The following is a 7,837-nucleotide window of genomic DNA, read 5'->3' as shown; positions in this document are numbered from 1 at the left end:
TAAGGTTATGAGGAGCATGACAAATCAGAGATGCAGGATGCGTCTTAAAAAAAAAAATCAAACATACTTACAAAGCCAAAAACGTTCTGTGCTGGGCTCTTAAAAGAGCCTTTGGGTGTATTTAACTGCTGTTAACACACAATGAAAGAGGCGAGAACATGAGTATACAAATTAAAATGCTTTCAGTTGCATCAGCGATTTCTGACTTATCAGGATGTGTAGAATTATCACTTACAATAATCAGACGACAATCGACACTAAAAAAGAGAGAAGAGAATAATTATTAGTATAAATTACAAAAGTTAATTAATGATTAAATATTTAAATATTAAATAATATCAATAATAGTGGTAATAATAGGCCTATTAATAGGAAGAATTATAAAAATAATAACATTAAATAATTTATTCATACAATAATAGTATTATTGTTTATACTACTACTAATAATAATAATTATTATTATTATTAATACTGTAATAATCCAAATAAAATATAATAATTGTATAATATAATCATTTAAAATATAATAATTTTAAACATTAATTAATTAATATATTTAAATATGAAATATTAATAGTAGTAGTATCAATAAATAATAATAATAACAATAATAATATTTTTTTAATTAAATTAAAAAATTTCAATATTTAATTTCATTATACAGTTTTCATCTTACAGCGGCTTTTGTCTCGCTCTAGAAGTGACGCGTGTGCGCGCTCGCAGCCCTGAAGGCGCTACTTTCCATACAAAGTGAATAGGCCTATATTATAATTACAAAGTGAACATATTATAATTGTAGAATTTATTTCTTTTTACGCAAGGTTAACAGGAAAGACATAACTCTGAAATGAAAGAGCTTCTCTCAATCCGAGCGGATATGCTCTATTATCCCAAGTGACGTCACACAGACTAACGGCATTTAACGGTATTTAACGCTACCAGGTATTTGACGGTGCTGATAAATGGATAAAAAGACAGAAATCCATTGTTTATGTGAACAATATATGTACATTTACTGGAAATGACAGTTAATCAGTTTTATGACAATTTAAAAGGTTCGTTATGTAAAAGTGGCCGTTATTTAGTGGTATACCCTGAGTATAGGCTATAATTAGATTTTATTATTTGCTTTCTTTCTTCAAGTTTTAAATGTTATTTACATTTATAGTGGGTTCATACATTTACATTAAAGTCATTTATACATTACAAAGTAATTTACCTAAATCGGTTAAATAAAAAAGTACTTTACCTGAGAAAAACTCGCAGGATGGGATTTCCTCTCACAAGGTACCGTGCTCTGCGCGCGGTGGTCACAAGACCCCAGCTTATATATGCCCGCCGGCAGGTTTCGCGGGCTTGGCACGCGAGTAAGAATTTAAATGAAGATATATATATATATATATATATATATATATATATATATATATATATATATAAATGTAAATTTTGATTCCTTGTATATTATATATAAACTTAGATTTATTGTATTATATTATATTATATTATATTATTAATTAATTAATTAACAATTGTTTTGGTGATACCTGGATGTGGAAATATGTATAATATAGTATATAATGTATATAATATTAAACAACCCATAGGTGGCGATATCGCTAGTGAGTCGCCAAAGATGCTGGAAGAGAAGAAGCATGTATGCACGAGAGAACTACGTTGCGTGGGACCATTTGATGTTTTTGACGTGCAAGTGGTTGGAGGTAAGTAGTATGATATGTGTTATGTTGAAATTGTATTGTATTTTATCGTAGTAGTCATTTGTGGGATATATGTGTGTTTTCCCCCCGACGTGCACCACAGTGTATGCAGTCTATGGTATGCACGCGCTAAATAAAATTACTTTGAAAATGGATCACTGTTAAAATCTATCTTTACTATTGAAACTTAATCAAATGTGTCAGAGAAGTTATATGTTATTAGGTGTTTATTACAAAGAATACCATGACAAATAATGGCTATTGAGTAACGTTAATCACATATTTTGTAGAGGGGGTGAAAATTAATATGTCACCTGAAATTAACCCAAATTACAGGGGGTAAAAATGACATTTAGTGAAAGTGAAGACCAAGTATTGATTTTATATCATTTTATTAATTTTGTTTATTGAAAAAAAGGTGAAAGTGCCATGTGAAGGCCAAGTATGGTAACCCAGAATTTGTCCTCTGCTATTAACCCATTGAAGTTAGTGCACACACATTAGGTGTAGTGAGTAGTGAAGACACACACACACACAGAGCAGTGGGCAACCATTCACTTTTGGTGCCTGGTGCAATTGGGGTTTAGGTGCCTTGCTCAAGGGCACCTCAGTAATTTCCTGCCTGTATTGAGACTCGAACCTGTGACCTTCAGGTTACAAGTTTGACTCCCTAACCATTAGGCTTGGTAGGTCTATTTGGAAAATCTGTTGTTTTTAGCAATATTTGTTGCTATTTTAATACCCCATACCTGTAACTAAAGAAATATTTAATATATCTTAATATCCTTTTAGATTCTGGTTCTTAAACTTTCTTTTGTTATTGTCATTTTGAAGGCCCTATACTGTTTAATTCTAGAGATATTGGGATCTCAGTATAATTTCATGAATAAATTGTTAAATTGACACCTTTTCAGTGGTCTGAAAAATGCATATCATATGCTAAATTATGACTTTGTTTTTCTCCATAGAGTTCTTTTGATTTTGGACTTGGAAGCCTCCACAGACAGTGGGGAATTTGACATTTCCCCCAGCCGTTTGACCACTTGAGTAAGTGGCTGCTTTCCTGACCTTACGAGACGTTTCAGTTTCCCAAAATCGGTCCCGGTAGATGCACCATTGAATGTATATTGTACACCATGAAGTGATTTATTTTGTTTCTCCAACAAAGTATGTCATCAGCTCTTTACAGTAGCTGTTGTGGTCCACTGCCAGAGTAGGGCAGAGCAGAAGACCCAAGGCAACACTGAACGCCATGAAATGTTCGTACAACTGGTCCGCCAGAATTCCCTTCAGCACCACTGTATACAGGTTCCTTGGTTTTTGGGCAAAACAGCTTGGAATGACCTCCTTCCCTTGGAGTGACAGCAGCCATTGGGTCACTTCATTTATTTGCCCAGCAGACATTCTCACCTTTCTGTCTCCTCTAACCCACTCTGTGATGAGCTTTTTCATTACACCCAGGCAGGCTTGGTGCATGTAGTCGATTGGAAATTGCTCTACCATGTCCAGTGGGAGGTTCAAAAATGGAGACATTGGAATGTCTTCATTCTCCTGACGTCTTGTCATTTCAGCACGGTATGTGGCATTGGTCCGTAGACTTTTTTTACCATGGCTCTTGCGGGTGCGTCACACACAACACATCTGTTTTTTTATGTCTTTTCCATCCAAACCATTTTCAAGTAGTTCCTGAATGTCTTTTATGGCTTCTTCTGTAAAATCCAGGTTTGCTGGTTTGGTGGGACCAATTGGCAGTGTTACTGGGAAGACATTGATGGGTGACAGGTGAATGGCACAGCGGATGGGCCATGACGTCTTATCATGTGTCACTGGTGCATAGAATGAGGTTGTTCACCTCTGGGTAAGTCACATGCCCAGAAAGGAAGCACCATAACAGCATCATATAATTTATTACAAGTGACCATCAGATTTTTACATCACTTTAAAAATGTAAATCAGATCCGTAAAGCTAAAGCAAATTTCTTTATTGAGATAATTAAAGGGACAAATGGAAATGGAAAATTAATATGGGAAAATTTAAATGATCTGTTAGGACGAAATAAAGATATAAATTTCAAAGATCTGCAACTTCAAGTTAAAGGTATGCTAACTGATAATTTAGACATTATCGTCAATAGCTTTAACAGATACTTTATTAGCTCAGTTGAGGATTTGACAATGCATTTTAAATGCCCAAACATCCCATACAAGCCTCTAGATGCTAATAAACCAATATTTAGTATACAGGATATATCTGTTCCTGACGTTATAAAAATAATTTCATCTCTAAAAAGTTCAAAAGCCAGAGATACTTTTGGTTTCACTAATGATCTTTTAAAACTCCATAAAGAGGCTCTTGCAAGCCCAATTGCACACCTGATAAATCTATCTATAAAACAAGGAATAGTGCCCTAAACATGGAAGACTGCTAGGGTTATCCCAGTCTTTAAGGCTGGTGATAAGTCAAAACCAGAGAATTTTCGTCCAATAAGCATTCTACCAATAATTTCAAAATAGCTGAAAAATGGGTTGCCTCACAGTTAATTGAACACCTAAACAGTAGTGATACCCCTTTCCATCCAATTCACTCTACAGAAACAGCCACTTGTTATTTTCTTGAGAATTTAAAAAGCGGGCTTTGTAGGGGCTGTTTTTCTGGACTTGAAACGAGCCTTTGATACCATTAATCATAATGTGCTTCTTGCTAAATTGACTTATTTTAATTTCTCTGAAAGAGCACATTGTTGGATGCAATCATATTTGTCAGACTGAAAACAAGCTGTACAAATAGGAAATTCACAGTCATCTTATCTTACTTGTTCTGCTGGAGTCCCACAAGGCTCAATACTGGGACCGATTTTATTCAGTCTCTATGTTAATAACTTACCAAATGTCTGTTCAAATATAAAAATGCAATTATACGCTGATGATACAGTATTGTATTCTCACGGCAGCCAGCAGTGGGGCCAGAGCCATCTGTCTTTGTCAGTGGAGATAGACTAGATGTGTTAGAACAATTTAAGTATCTTGGTGTGGTCTTTGATTCACATCTGACATTTAAGCAACATGTAAAAAAAAAATCACAAATATTATAAAATTTAACTTGTCAAATTTCCAACGTATAAGGCCTTTTCTTACTGTTGAGTCAGCAAAGGCTTATATGCATGCAATGATATTTACTCACATAACTTAATGTTATACAATCTGGTCTCATACAACTGAGAGCATCTTAAAACCCCTCAAGGGTTTTTGGCGACTTACTTAATGTACAATGGCGCAGAACTAAATTTAGCCAAATGGTGGTGTCTAGCTCAAGTTAGGAATTGTGACAATTACTTAACCTTTAAAAAAAAACCTTAAACAATGGCTGAAATCAAACCAGCGATGTACCCATATGTAAATAATTTTCTTATTGGATGTCTGTTCATAGTGGCCTTTTAACTTCTATGTGACTGCTGTTTACAGTACTTAGTCTTTGTTGTTCTGTGTAATATGTCTACATGTATGTTGTTATGTTTGTAAATAATCTGTATTTTGTGTTTTATGATACCTGCCTTAGGACAACGGATGAAATTGTGCTAATTCCAGCATATTTACACTGATGCTCATTGCTGATTTGTTGATCAATGTGCACTGTCCTAATTCAAATAAAAAAATAAATAAATAAATAAATCATATAATTAAAATAGGACACAGCCAAGCTGGCAAAATAATATAAAATGTTTAATAGATAAATAAAATTTGTAAATGATTGTTTTGACACACCCATTTTAGATCTTGGAGTCACTACTAATGAGCTGATAACCTTAATCAGGTGTGTTTGATTGAGGGGACAACGTGCAGTGCTGGTGGGCCTCCAGGAATGTGGTTGGGAACCACTATCCTAATTGTTTACATTTTGCATAAAGTATAATAGCTGTCATCGTTCAGATTATTAATGCAAGGTTCATCCAAACTGTATTTAATGTAAAGCTCCAATTAAATTAAGATAATTATTCACTCACAAATAAATCTCTCAATGAGTAAAATTGTCTCTATTGACTACACATTATGTACAGTTGTGCTCAAAATTATTCATACCCTTTGTAAATATAATCAAAGAAGGCTGTGAAAATAAATCTGCATTGTTCATCCTTTTGATCTTTTATTTTAAAACTTTATAAAAATCCAACCGTTCATTGGAGAATAAGAATTTTAAATGGTTAATAATACTAATAATAATCTCATTGTGAAATAAATGATTTTCTATAATACACATTGCTCACAATTAATCATACCCTTTTATTCAAAACTTTTTTAACCTCCTTTTGCCAAGATAGCCATTATATGACTTCTAACAGGGACAGTCAAGTTGATTTTTTTTTTTTTTTTTTTTTTAATCTTTTGCTGTTTGATAGAATCAATGATGCCATGTATCTGAACAAGATGTCCAGGATATCCGGCGGAAAAATAGGCCCACAATATTCCAGCAGTACTTTTCATAGCTCTTATCTTGACAAAAAAAGAGGTTACAAACAGATTAAAAGGGTATGATTAATTGTGAGCAGTGTGTATTAGAGAAAAAAACATTTATTTCATAATGAGATTATTATTAGTATTATTAGTATTATTAACCATTTAAAATTCTTATTCTCCAATAAACGGTTGCAGATTTATTTTCACAGCCTTCTTTGGTAATATTTACTAAGGGTATGAATAATTCTGAGCACAACTGTATGTAATGACAAGTAAGTTTATATTTTTAATTATTTCCCTGGTTCAGAAAGTAACAGTGGCTGTGATAAACTTTCACCTTATAAAGACAGTCTAATTTTGTTTCTGTCAAATATGCCTGCTCCTGAGCAAGTTTGAGCTTAATGACTTCAAAGAATCTAACAATCCTGGATCATCTCTAATCATCAACTGTAAATACTGATGATTAATCCACATACGAAAAACAAACCCCTGTTGTTTACCTGTCGATGATGATTATCATTATTAATTTAATCTCCGATCATTATTTTACAGGTGTTCATCTGTTTCCTTATTTGGCTGGTTTGGAAGGATTACAGAAAAGACACAGATGGTTGAATGGTCAATGACACAAAACAGGCAGAAGAAATACAACACAAGTACAAGGGTTAAGTTAAACATGAACTTTTCGTAGTGTCCATGGAAATGTGCAAAACCAATCTGACTGGCTTCTAGTTAATCCTGCCTGACTGTGTAGTGTCATTTTAACATAAAGCTTCCAGAGCCCTCCAAGTGTCAGTCTCCAGCGTTGCAGGCTCATGGACATGTGCTACAAAAATTCTTGGCGAAACTCTCTGCAAAAAAAATAAACCTATATATAATTTACTCATTACTACATGTGACAATAGTGTTTATAGCACCTTAAATTGTAATTTACTTTCCCTAATGTTGCTCCAGTCATGTATGACTTTTTGTTTCATGGAACAACACCTAGTTGTGAGCTGTCGACAAAGCCCTTAAGACCACAGTAGAAGTTGTAACAATTTAAAACATTAACCCCCCCCCCCCCATCTTTTAATATCTAAATAATAGCCAAGTGAAATCAGCATTACAATGTTTCCAATATGCTTCTAATTTATTATCTCCCTTTAATAGTGCTGCAGCTGCTCACCAAGGCTCTCTCAATTTAAAATGGACACACTATCCCTGACATCGCTGCCTATCACTGTTTTATTGTGTATGGGGATGTTCTTTATGTTGATTTTGAGTGATGTTGATTATTTTGTTGCTTACTGTTGTGTACATGAAGCTGAAACCATTCTTTACACTCTTGCCCCCCCCCCTCCCCCCTTTTTTGGTCCTGCTTTAAAACTATTTCCCCAGTTATATCTTTTTAATGCTGTAACAAGACCTTGTTCTGTTGTTCCATTTGTTCCTGTTTTAATAAAACATTTTAAAAATGAATTGCTATTGTATTGTCGTCTTTAGTCTTGCCCAAGAGATTACAACCCAAAAATGTGTGTGTAATGGTAAAAAACACAAATATTTACATTGTCTTACCTGACTGCCTCTTTTTTCTTTTTTTTCCTAGTGAGCTGAGTACAGAAATGTTTGACCACTTATTCATGTAGTGCAGCTGTTTGAACACTAGACCTGGTTAATGTACTGTCT

The 7,837-nt window shown here is 33.9% G+C and overlaps 1 long non-coding RNA gene across 1 annotated transcript; it reads left to right on the top strand.

Annotated features, from left to right (window-relative positions):
* The first annotated feature begins 1,588 nt into the window (after positions 1–1,588).
* Positions 1,589–7,630, top strand: LOC125245281. The gene is made up of 4 exons (XR_007179470.1): positions 1,589–1,720; positions 2,686–3,292; positions 3,440–3,575; positions 6,722–7,630. It is a non-coding gene; the product is annotated as an uncharacterized LOC125245281 (long non-coding RNA).
* Positions 7,631–7,837: the final 207 nt, after the last annotated feature.

The sequence above is a fragment of the Megalobrama amblycephala genome, linkage group LG1 (assembly GCF_018812025.1).
Source record: "Megalobrama amblycephala isolate DHTTF-2021 linkage group LG1, ASM1881202v1, whole genome shotgun sequence".
NCBI lineage: Eukaryota > Metazoa > Chordata > Actinopteri > Cypriniformes > Xenocyprididae > Megalobrama > Megalobrama amblycephala.
Note: the sequence above shows the minus strand (reverse complement) of the source record. Positions and strands in the feature narration are given on the sequence as shown.